The sequence below is a fragment of the Mustela erminea genome, chromosome 20, assembly GCF_009829155.1.
Source record: "Mustela erminea isolate mMusErm1 chromosome 20, mMusErm1.Pri, whole genome shotgun sequence".
NCBI classification, from domain to species: domain Eukaryota; kingdom Metazoa; phylum Chordata; class Mammalia; order Carnivora; family Mustelidae; genus Mustela; species Mustela erminea.
Window position 1 is genome coordinate 26,750,424 of NC_045633.1, and position 12,261 is coordinate 26,762,684.

The 12,261-nt window shown below is 43.2% G+C and overlaps 1 protein-coding gene across 3 annotated transcripts in view; it reads right to left on the reverse strand.

Annotated features, from left to right (window-relative positions):
- The window catches only part of CARD11 (caspase recruitment domain family member 11), a 112,032-nt gene that overhangs the window by 60,242 nt on the left and 39,529 nt on the right, over nt 1–12,261 (reverse strand). The gene's annotated exons all lie outside the window — the stretch shown is intronic.

Genomic DNA, 12,261 nt, shown 5'->3' on the forward strand with positions numbered 1-12,261 from the left:
GTTAGATGTGAGGGTCTCCTTCCCTCCTGATGGGATCTCCAGCACGAAACTTCAGACTGAGTTTGCAGTCAAGGCACACTTGTGTGACAGTACGATACTCTAGAAAACAGTTTATGGCAGAAGGTAATAGAGTTTTGAGGGTTGTTTTCATGCTTGCCTTTTTTTTTTTTTTTTAAATGAAGCATGCTTCCGTTCTGCTGGCATATAAGAACTTGAACCAGTAGGAATAGCACGTGTTTCAGCTCCTGTGGCTCTGGGGGAAATTTTCCTAGGGTCACCGCTGAGATTTCTGGGATGCTAGAGGCTGAACCCCCTCAGGTATAACTGTCAGCGCCAGCAGGTGCAGATGGCTTTAAGGATTAAATGTCATGGGTAAACAATGCTGGGTAAATCCAACCCTATTGTCTCCATTTACTGGGTTTAGCACCACGGTCTCCTCTACACCACAAGCATCAGTTGATTGCCCATGTGAGGAACTACCCTGGCTCACGGGCTGAAATCCCTCCCCCATCAGTGCTGTCGCACGGCCTCGACGCCATCTGGAGCCTGTGGGACCTGTAGCTCCTTAGGTCTCATCTCAGACCTTCTGAGTCAGAGCTTGCATTTTAACAAGCTCACTGGGTGACTCACACAGACACGGATAAGTGCTGTCCTAGCTCAGTCCTCACTGTTGGCAGAGACGCGGGTTGCTGACTTGCCTGTTCACTCCCCATCCAAGTCTTCTAGAACGTTTCTTTGACACGGGTGCTGGTCTCTCACGGCTCACACCTTGCCTGGCCTTTGATGGAGCCCATTTTGCTTAATACATTCATTCAGATCTTAGAGGTGACTGAGCCCCATGTGGGACCAGGTCTTTATACCTCATCCCTCAGTGGCCCTCACTTTGTCCTGGCCTTGCTGTGGGCCCTAGATGCTTATGTATGCAATGCAACAGCTCAGTGGTTCACTGGCTTCATTTCTAATCAGCAACCTGGAAACAACTTCTAAAACTTAGAGACCTGGGCTCTGCTGTCCATTACCTATCTCTTCCAACAATCACCTTCCAATGGGTCATGGAAGAACACTATTTACTTGTAGCTAGTTCTTCTGTAAAGTGAAGTAAGGGTTTTTCTGCAAAGTAGGATTAAGCTCCTCAGGTATTTCTTATAAAATTCCAGTTTTTAAAAAATTTATTTTATTTTTTATGATTTTATTCATTGATTTGTCAGCGAGAGGGAGGGTACAAGCAGGGGGAGCGGCAGGCAGAGGGAGAAGGAGGCTCCCCGTCGAGCAGGGAGCCCAATGCGGGGCTCGATCCCAGGACTGTGGGGCCATGACCTGAGCTGAAGGCACACTCTTTACCAACTGAGCCACCCAGGCATCCCTAAAATTCCAAAATTTTATACAACAAGATTTTTGGGTATACTTAAAGTCTTTTCTTGTGGACAGGGTGCCCCATGATTTCTACTAACAATAAATCCTAAATCATTGCTCATCTTTTATAATACCTTCTTATCTGGCTTGGTGAATTCAGATCAGTCATGAGGTATGCAAAAAGTAACACACCATGAATAACAGCAAAAATATTAAACAATTATAAAGTGACAAGATACCTGAAATAACTATTTGTAGACATTGGGACAGGTGGCTCAGGATGACCATAACAGAAGAGAAATTCAGGAGGCAGGCCTCAGGACTGCTCTGGCTTTTTGCCTGGATCCATTTTACATAGTATGGGCAGAAAGGTGGATCCCAGAGGATGGCAGGTTCACCAAACCGTGGAGACAAAGATCAGCGTTCAGGGCTGTTGATGTCTAAAGTTTGGGAGGAGAGATACCAAGAGCAACTAACAGACACAGACACAGACACAAGCTAAATACTAAACTATACTTACACATGGAAGACTCCATGAGTGCGGCAGACAGTAACTATCACAGGGCTGTGAACTGATAAATTTCAGATGACACACAGGACTGAGAGATGTCAGACTTCCAACTAGCCAGACCAGAGAAACAGTGTTCACTGAGTTCAGAGATCCAGAAAATCTATACCTTAGCAGTAGATCTACTCTAACTCCAGAATAAAGACTGCTCTAGATATACCTAACAAAGCTTAACAATAAGTTTCAAAAGGATTAGGCCCATTCATACATAAAGTAATCAAAACTTATCATGATTCATGATCAAATCCAGAAACTCAGTATTCACAATGACCAGAGTTCAAGAAAAAAATTTATTAGACATGTGTATAAGCTGGCAAATTTGACTCATAACCAGAAGGGGGAAAAAGTCAATAGAAACAGATCCGGAAATTACAGAAATATAATTTTTTATTTTTGGATCTGGAATGTGCATGCTAAGACTTTGAAACAGCTATTATAAATATGTCAAAATTTAAAGAAAACATGAGCACGAGAGCAAAACACGTATGAAACAAGAAATAGCTACATGGAAATTCTAGATGTAAAAATTAGAATATATAAGTTATAAATTCAAATAGATGGGTTTAACAACCACTTAGACATGCAGACTCATCAGTGAACTTGAAAACAGAGCAAGAAAAACTATCCACCTGAGGCAGAGAGGAAAAGAGAAGGCTGAAAAGACTGAACAGAGAATTAGTGAATTGTGGGATAACATCACATAGTCTAACACTCATGTAATTAGAGTCCCAGAAGGAGAAGAGAAAGAGAAATTGGGGGAGAGAAATTATTTTTAAAATGTTTCCATTTTTGACAAAAAATATCAACTCACAGATTCAAGAAACTCACTGAGCTTGAAGCAAAATAAATAAAAAACTATAATAGGAATATCTCAAATTGCTGGAAATTGAATATAAAGAGAAAAAATTTAAAAGCCAACTGAAAAAAGAGATATTCTATACAATGGAATAATGATAAGAATTACTGTTCATTCCTCATGGGAAACAATGTGAGGGGGAAGAAAATAGAACTACATCTTTAAAGTGCTGAAACAAAAAGTCAACTTGGAATTCTTTATCTGGGGAGACATCTTTCAAAAGTAGGATGAAATAAAAGCTCTTTCTTTGATATAAACCTGAAAAGATACATCACAGCAGACCTGTCGTATGAGGAATGTAAAGAATAGTCTTCAGAATAAAAACAAATGATACCAGACAGAAACTTGAAGTTGCATGAAGAACTGAAGAGTGTCAAAAATGGTAAATATGTAAGTAAATACATTTATTTTTCATTTTTAATTTCTTTAAAAATAACTGATGATTTAAAGCAAAAATAACAACTTATTGTGTACTTTATAACATATGTAGAAAACACAATAACAATAACACATGTAGAAACAACTTATTGTGTACTTTATAACATATGTAGAAAACACAATAACAATAACACAAGAATGAGGGGGGTTAAATGAAAGCATACATCCTAAGTCTTTATGCTAGATGCATAAAGCTATATAAGTGCAGGGTAGATTGTAGCAAGTTAAAAGGTGCGTTATATGAACCATAGAGCAACTGTGCACCTACAAATAAAGCAAAGAGGTTGTCTAACAAGTCGACAGAGGAGATAAAAATGGAACATCAAAAAAGACCTTGATTAATCCAAAGAAAGGCAGGAAAGAAGGAAAAATGAAACCAAGAATGGATGCATCATAAAGAAAAGACTCAGACAGTAAATGTAAATGGACTAAACACATCAATTAAAAGGCAGAGACTGTCAGGGTGAATTAAAAAAAACACTCAACTATATGCTGTGTTAATAGACACACATTAAATATAAAGACATAAGTAAGATAAAAGTAAAAACATGGAAACATTATTCATAAGACCTGGAATGGCTATACCAGTATCCTAAAAATAGGCTTCAGAAAAGGAGTATTACCAGAGATAAAGAGGGACATTTTGTAAAGATAATGGAGTCCATTCATCCAGAAGCTTTAACAGTTCTAAATATGTATGCATCTAACTATAGAGCTTCAAAACATGTGAAGCAAAAAATGGACAAAACTGAAAGGAAGATTGGACAAACTGACAATTATAGTTGTAGATTTCAACATCCCACTCAGTTATTGTTAGGACAAGTAGAGAAAAATCAAGGACACAGAAGATTTGAACACCACTACCAACTAACCTGACCCAACTGACATTTACAAAACACAACAGCTAACAACAGCGGGATCCCTGCAGAATACAGGTGCTTCTTAGGTGTGTATGAAACATTCGCTAAGATTTTATGTTGGGCCATAAAACAAATCTCAATAACTTTATAGGAATTAGAATTATATAAAATATAATAAAGGGAATAAATTAGAATAAATTTATAAATTTAAGACAAAAGGGAAGGGAAGAATTAGAAAAGGGGAAATAAATTAGGGACAAAGGGAATAAATTAGAATTGATAATTAAAAATCCCTAGATATTTGGAAATTAAATGATATAGTCCTAAATAAAGAAGAAGCAAAAGGGAAATTTTGAAAATATTTTGAACTGAATAGAAATAAAAACACAATGTCAAAAATTTGGGGCACACAGCTAAAGCAATGGTTAGAGGGAGATTTATGTTTTTTTAAAAAATTTTTTTAAACAGATTTTATTTATTTATTTGACAGAAAGAGAGAGAGAAGCACAAGTAGGCAGAACAGCAGGCAGAGGAAGAGTGAGAAGTAGGTTCCCTGTTGAGCAGTGAGCCTGATGTGAGGCTCGATCCCAGGACCCTAAGATCATGACCTGAGCTGAAGGCAGATGCCCAACAAACTGAGCAAATAAAGCAAGGTGCCACAGAAATTTATAATTTTAAAGCTTTATATCAGGTTTATTTCAGGTGCCCCAGAAATTTATAATTTTAAAGGTTTATATCAGGAATGAAGAATGATGTGAAATTAATGATCTAAATTTCTACATTAAGAAGCCAGAAAAGTCAAAGTAAGTAGAGAAAAGGAGACAATAAAGTTAAGAGTGGGAAACAATAAGATAGAAACTATAAGAGCAATATGGAAAAAATCAACAAAATAGCTTCTTTGAAAAGATTAACAAAACTGATAAACCTCTAGCTAGACTGATTAAGAAAAAAAAGAAAAAACAAAATAATTCAAGTAACAGAGATGAGATACTAACTATAGAATCACCAGGTGCTGAGAAGATATTATGGGAATATTATGAAAAACTTTATGCCCACAAATTCTATGCATAAAAGGAAAAAATTATTCAAAAGATGCAAATTTCAAAAGTTGGCCTAGGAAGAAATAGACAATTTGAGTCAGCCTACCTAATAAAGAATCTGAAGTCATTATCAGAAACTCTTTCACAAGGAAAGCTCTAGACTCATTTGGCTTCACTGGTGAATTCTACCAAACACTTCAGATAGAAATAACACCTACAAATTCTTTTTATAAATATAACATCTATAAATTCTTTCATAAAAGAGAGAAGTAGTACTCCCCATCTCATTTTAATGTGCCCAACATATGCTGATGCCAAAACCAAAAAAAAGTACAGGAAAAAAAAAAAAAAACCAGTACCCTCCATGAATAGAGATGCAAAAATCCTTAATGTAAATTTAGCACAAAATTTCAGAAATATATAGAAAGGATATTACATCATGACCAAGTGGGATTGCTTCCAGGAATGCAAGGTTAGTTCAACATTCAAAATCAACCACTAGTTCATCATATTAAGAGACTAGAGGAAAAAACCATATGGTTACCTCAATAGAAGCAGAAATCAGTTGGCAAAATTCAACTCATTCATATAAATGACCCTCAGCAAACTAGAATAGAAGGAATTTCCCTCAAGCTGATAACAGCTATCACCACACTTTATGATAAAAGGCTAAATGCTTTCCTTCTAACATTGGGGCCAAAGCAAGGATAGTCACACAAATCACTTCTATTCAACATTGTACTGGTATTCCTAGATGTGGATTAGGGCCAGTAAAAGAAATAAAGGAAAGGAAGGTTGGAAAGGAAGACATAAAACTGCCATTATTTATAGACATCATAATTTTGTACAGAAAAAATACGAAGGAATCTGTAAAAAAAATACGAGAGTATCAGTAATAACTACTTTCAATTAATCATAAATTAGCAAGGACACAGGATGCAAGGTCAATATACAAAAATAAAAAAACTAGTATCGAAAAACATAAAATACTATTGATTTAAATACAATGAAAGATGTATGAAATGTCCACACTAAAAACTACAAAGTATTGCTAAAAAAAAAAAAAAAGAAAGAAAGAAAGGAACCCTAAACCAATTGGAAAGACCTAACCCAATGTTCACAGATAGGAAGACACTTCAGTATCATTAATTAGGGTCCAAATTTACCTATGACAGCAAACATTTCAATCAAATATCAAAGAGCTTTTTTGGTATAGCATGAATAAACTGACTGTAATATTCATGTAGGACGGCAAGGAAAATTTGTGGGGAAAAAAGGACAAAATTGGAGGAATAGGATATAAATTAACATATATTAATTATAAATTTATGTGTTACATATTCATTTATATGTTATATACTACATTCTTAAATAACATGTAATTATTATATTATAACATATATTATATACAGATATCATGTCCAGGCTTACTGTGAAACTACAATCAGCAAGAGAGTGTGTTTTGCTGTGTAAAGATAGGCAACGTTATCAGTTAACAGAGGAGTGAGTCCAAAAATAGATCTATAGCTACACAGTTGGTTAATTTTTGCCAAAGACACCAAAGCAATTAGAAAGTGGCAGGAGAGTTTTTTCAGTGATTGATGCTGGAATAACTAAACAGCCACACATAAAAATATAATCCTCAACTCCTACCTCACGCTGGACACTAAAATTAACTCAAGATAGAGCTTTAAACCTAAAATTAAAAAAAAAAAACCCACCTAAAATCCAAAACTATAATGTTTGGAGAAGAAAACATAAGATCATCTTTACAACCTTAACGTGGGCAAAGATTTCCTAGACAAGATCCAGAAAGCACTTACGGCAAAACTGAAGATAGAGAAAAAAAAACAATAAACATCATCAAAATAAAAAACTTGAGAAACCATCCACTAAAAACACTCGTAGGAAAATGAACAGGAATGCTCCAGACGTGGCAGAAATTGTTGCTGTATATATACCCTGATAAAGGACTAGTATGTACAACAAATAAAGAACTCCTACCCCCGATAAAACCCCCCAGAAGTCAAAGAGCAGATGGAAGGCTTGCAGAAGCACTTCTACACTTAAGGGCTGTGTTTTCCAGTGTACAACTGGGTCTCCATGGGAAAAAGAAATTAGAATTCGAGAATTTGAGATGACCATTCTACTGCAAAGCTGTGCTTTCACTCCCTTGCCTTCTGAGATGCAGTGGGGGCGGGGGAGAGAGGTAGAACTTCGGCAAACACCCCGGAGATGAGGTCAACCTCACTGGAGCCCTTGGCATTGTGGGAGCCCCAACCACCACGTGTGGGGGAGTACGGAAGGGCTGAGTGCCCCCCCCCCCAAGTTAGTCTATCTGTGTTGGTTTCCCGGGGATGTGGCTGTAAGACGGAGGTGGGTTGAAACAACAGAAATTTATCCGGGCCTCGGTTTGGGCGGGGCGGGAAGCCTGATCTCAAGGTGTGGGCTGGATGGGTTCCTTCTGGAGGCTTGGAGAGAGAAGCTATTATTCGAGGTCCCTCTCTTTCTGCTTTTTTCGCCATTTCTGGCAATCCTTGGCATTCCTGGACCTGGAGACACATCACTCCAATCTTTGCCTTGCTGGGCCACGTGTTCTTCTCTGTGCGTCTCCATATCCTCTTTTTTTTTTTTTTTTTAAGATTTTATTTATTTATTTGACAGACAGAGCTCACAAGTAGGCAGAGAGGCAGGCAGAGAGAGGGGGGGAAGCAGGCTTCCTGCTGAGCAGAGAACCCTATGCGGGGCTTGATCCCAGGACCCTGGGATCATGACCCAAGCCGAAGGCAGAGACTTAACCCACTGAGCCACCCAGGTGCCCCGTATCCTCCTTTCACAGGGGCGCGCCAGTCAGCGGACGCAGGGGCTACCCTTTACCAGTACAAACTCCAACACCCGGTGAGTCTTTAACTGTCTCCAGAAGGCCGCTGTTAACACACACACATCTCCTGGAAGGAGAGGCTGGTCCTGGCAACTCTCTTGTCCTGTTAGAAAGCTGTAATTCACCTTGATGGGCTCAGGGATCCTGGTTCCCGGCAGAGGACACAAGTCAAGCAAGCTTCAGTGCAGGGAAATGGGCAAGGCTTCTTCAGGGAACAGCACGGGGCCTGGGTCTCCAAGGGGGCTCTGAACAGCCCATGGCTGGGTTCGGGATCTGCACGCCCAGGCCAGAGAGATGCAGCAATGGCCTGTTTTTCTGCATTCAAATTCAAAAGAGGAATATGGGCTCTCATTCGGGCCCCTCTCCCACGGGACACAGGGCTGCAAGAAGCACCTCTCAGGGTTCTTGAGAGAAAGTTTCTAGTGGCCACTCTGGATTGGTACCTCATCCATCTGGAAGCACGACTCAAATCTGGAGGGCCCTGAGAAACTGGGAACATGCCCCCACACTTGCTCACAGTGCAGGAAAGGGGGTGAGAGTCAGGGAGAAGGTCGCATCCGCAGAGAAAGGAACCCCCCCCCGCCGCAGGACAGACGATGGAGCCTCAGTGGGGGCGACCTCCTGCGGGTTTAGGAGCTGGTTCTAAGGAAACCTGTCCCCGCCCCTCCAACGACCCCTCCCCTTTCTCCAGGCTACGTCACCAAACGCTCAGAGTCCTTATGCCTCCTTAGTCTTGTCCCATCAAACTCTGCTCCCAGGAAAGACGTGTAGAGCAGAAACAGAGTGACCAGCTGTCTTCTCACAAGTCCCCTGGGATGCAGATGCTCCTGGCCACACTGGGCTCAGAGGCATGAAGCCCCAGTCCGGAGTGATACTCTGGGGTGGGGTGGGGTGGTGGGGTGGTGGCTTAGCCCTGTTCACACACAGGCGCGGGGCTCCGTGACCTCCAGACCCTCTACGCTTGGGCTCCGGCAGCCGGCTCTTCAGTGCACCCGCCCTTCTGCACACACCTGCTTGGGAACAGGGAAACAGCGATTCCTAACTGAGGACTTGCAAACATCAGGGGGTCTGACAGCCGTGCGTGGGGGCGCGGGGGACAGAGCTGTTCTGGGAAAGGGTGCCTCGAAAACACAGCACTGTTTGTCCACGAGAAAAAAAACACATGTAGAGGGTTGAACGGCAGTGGGTCCTGCCCGTGAACGCCTTTGCTGGACGGAAGCTCGGAAGTCTGCAGGACCGTCTGAAGAAGGCGGGTCAGAAACGCTCGGTCTCTGCCGGTGACTGTACTGGCTCCGGCTGTGCGAACAGAGCCCCACAGACCGGGGAGCCTTAACCAATAACTACTGATTTCTCGAAGCTCTGGAGGTTCCAAGGTCAAGATCAAGGTGCCAGCAGGGCTGGTTTCTGGAGAGAGCCTCTTCCTGGCTTGCAGCCGGCGGCCTCCCCTGTGTGCCCACATGTGGGGTTTCTTTCTCTTCTTATAAAGGGATTCATCCCACTGGGTCAGGCCCCCCCCTTTATGACAATTTTAGCCTTAATTAGCTTCTTAGAGGACCGTCTCCCAGGACAGTCCCACGGGGGCTCGGGCTGTCCACATGTGAATTCAGAGGGGACACAATTCGGTCCGTGAAAGTGATTCAGCTCACCACTTGCTCTCCGTCCTGAAGAATGTAGGACCCCATGGACTTCTTTAAACAAAGGGGACTTGGTGGATAACACAGTTATTTAAGACTCTTTCCCGCCACGCTGCAATTGGTCCAAATACAGACCTCCCTCTGAATTGCTCCCCCTGGCGACGGTCTGGAAGCTTGGAAAACAATCCCAAGGGTGAGGACTGCAGTCCTTTTGTGTGTGGTGACAATGACCCTGGGAAAGCTGGGACCCGCACAGCAGCCCCGCCCAAGAGCTTGGGTTCCTCGTGTCCCTGCACCTGGCCCATGCTGTTCCTTGCACCTGGGATGCAGATTCCTGATGCAGGAGGTCGGAGATGCAGCTGGTCCACAGGTGGCATTTTGAGTGGCAAGGACTTTTTCCCCTTTGTTGGTCACCAACAGCCGCCATCAGCCATGGGACTAAACTGGTAAAGGCAATCTCTTGTGTAATCCTTATGACAGCCTGTGAGCACGGTTTGGAGATCATGTGCCTTTTAACTGAGACCCAGAATCTGGAGACAGCAGGTGACCGGTCCAAGGTCACTGGGCAGTGAGTGGTATGGTCAGGATTCGATTCCAGGTCAGCCAACAGATGCTCATTCCCCCGCTACCTTTTTTTTTAAACGCCAGGTGACCCGAGATTAACCCTGTTTTTGGTTTAATCTCTCCCCTTCCTGCCTTCCGCTGGCCAGCTGGGATGAAAATCTATCACAGAAAGACGGAAATGGGGACTCGGGAACACATCAAGAATAACAAAACCGAGTTAACAAAGACAGAGGTGACTCTTTCAGGTCTCCTATAGCTGGCCGTGATTAATTTACAGCTTTTTGCATGCTAATGTTTTCCTGCCTTCTGCCAGTAATAAATAACCAATATGCTTTATTTAATACCTAGTTATTACTCATCCCTTTCGGAAATTTGGATTTTGATTCCTCACTGCGGTTCAATCGCATCGCATTTCTTTAACCAGGACAGCTCCATTAAGAGTCTCCTCCAAGGACATCCTAGCGAGGCGGTGACAGTAATGGATAACGGGTGACAAGAGAGAGTGGGGAGCTGCAGCACGAAATATTAGCAGCTATGGGGAAAGAGGGGGAAACCACGATAAAAAACACCAGCAAGCCACACTGAAGTAATGCTCAGGTTAGGACACCCGCCAGTAAAACCAGGAAACTTAACCACTGCGGCTGACGCGCAATTCGTTAACGTGCCTTCCTTTCCCTGTTTCTGGAGCAGAGACGTGGGTCACCCCATCACCTCCCTGCCACCGAGGGCTTCCCTCTTGCTCTGCCTTGAGCGGAGAGGACTCACCAAGCCTAGCCGTGTATTTCAGGAAGCTACTTGGAGCTCTTTCCGTCTCCACTTCCTCAAGGGGTCTTTCAAGCAACAAAGGCCAAACGTACAAGCCAAAGCTGGGTGGGTTGAGAAGTGGACGCTACGAGTTCCATTCTGCCCTGAGGCCACTCCGAGGGCATGAGCATCACTCCTGTGGTCTCTGATGGGCCACCTGCCTTCACGGTCACCAGAGCCGTCCACTCTGCCTGCGCAGGTTGGCCCACTCCCTCTCTCTTGTCACCCATTATCCATTACTGCCACTGTCCTCCAGTGCAGGAACGTCCAGGACGTGTCCAGCACAAGGAACTCCTCCCCGGGGGGGTGGCGCTTCCGAACTTTCTCGAACCCATTCGGTACCTGGAACCACATCCCGAATAAAGTTTTTTTTTTTCCTTTTTTAGAAGATGTATTTATTTATTTATTTGACAGAGAGAGATCACAAGTAGGCAGAGAGACAGGCGGAGAGGAGGGGGGAAGCAGGCTCCCTGCCGAGCAGAGAGCCTGATGTGGCCTCGATCCCAGGACCCTGGCATCATGACCTGAGCCAAAGGCAGAGGCATTAACCCACTGAGCCCCCCAGGCACCCCAAATGAAGTTTTTAAATACGCGATGCACCCAGAGGAGCACACAGGAAAACCACTTTGTTGAGACGCCAAATATTTTAAAAAATTATCATCTTCTAACCCATATGCTGCCTTATTAACGCCTCCAGTAATATCCAAGCCTGGGGCCCAACGACTCCCCTGATTCTGGGGACATGCAAATAATACGTTGAGGTATCCACAATAACCGCAACGGGATAGGAAAATATCTGTGATTTCTGTTGAGAGTGCACTGATGCTGTTGTGGCTTGTCACTGAATTCATCATCGAAGGAAATGCTGAACTGATGGGAAAAAAGATGTAATTCCCTTCCAGGCAAGTTCATGGGCTCCTGAATTCTCTCCACGGATCCTGGGGGTGGGGGGTGGGGGTGCCCAGGCTCCAGGCTAAGCCGTCTGAGCAGGTGCAGGACCCCCAGGTAAGGGACCCCATTTGTCCGGTTTGCTGTGGTCACATATGCCTGGCAAAGGGCCCGGCGTGTCTGCAGCTGCAGAGAAGTACCGGGGGTTGAATGGCATGGGTGCACCCTCACTTTGCATCTGTGCACGGCATTTCTGGGGGACTCCCTGAGAAGAGTGACGAGCGCTGGTCTGTTCAGGCTTGCCTCTGTGCGGACTCGTTCAGTAAGCACCCCACATCATTATTTATGTTAACTGAGCTCTAATTTACGTCTCAT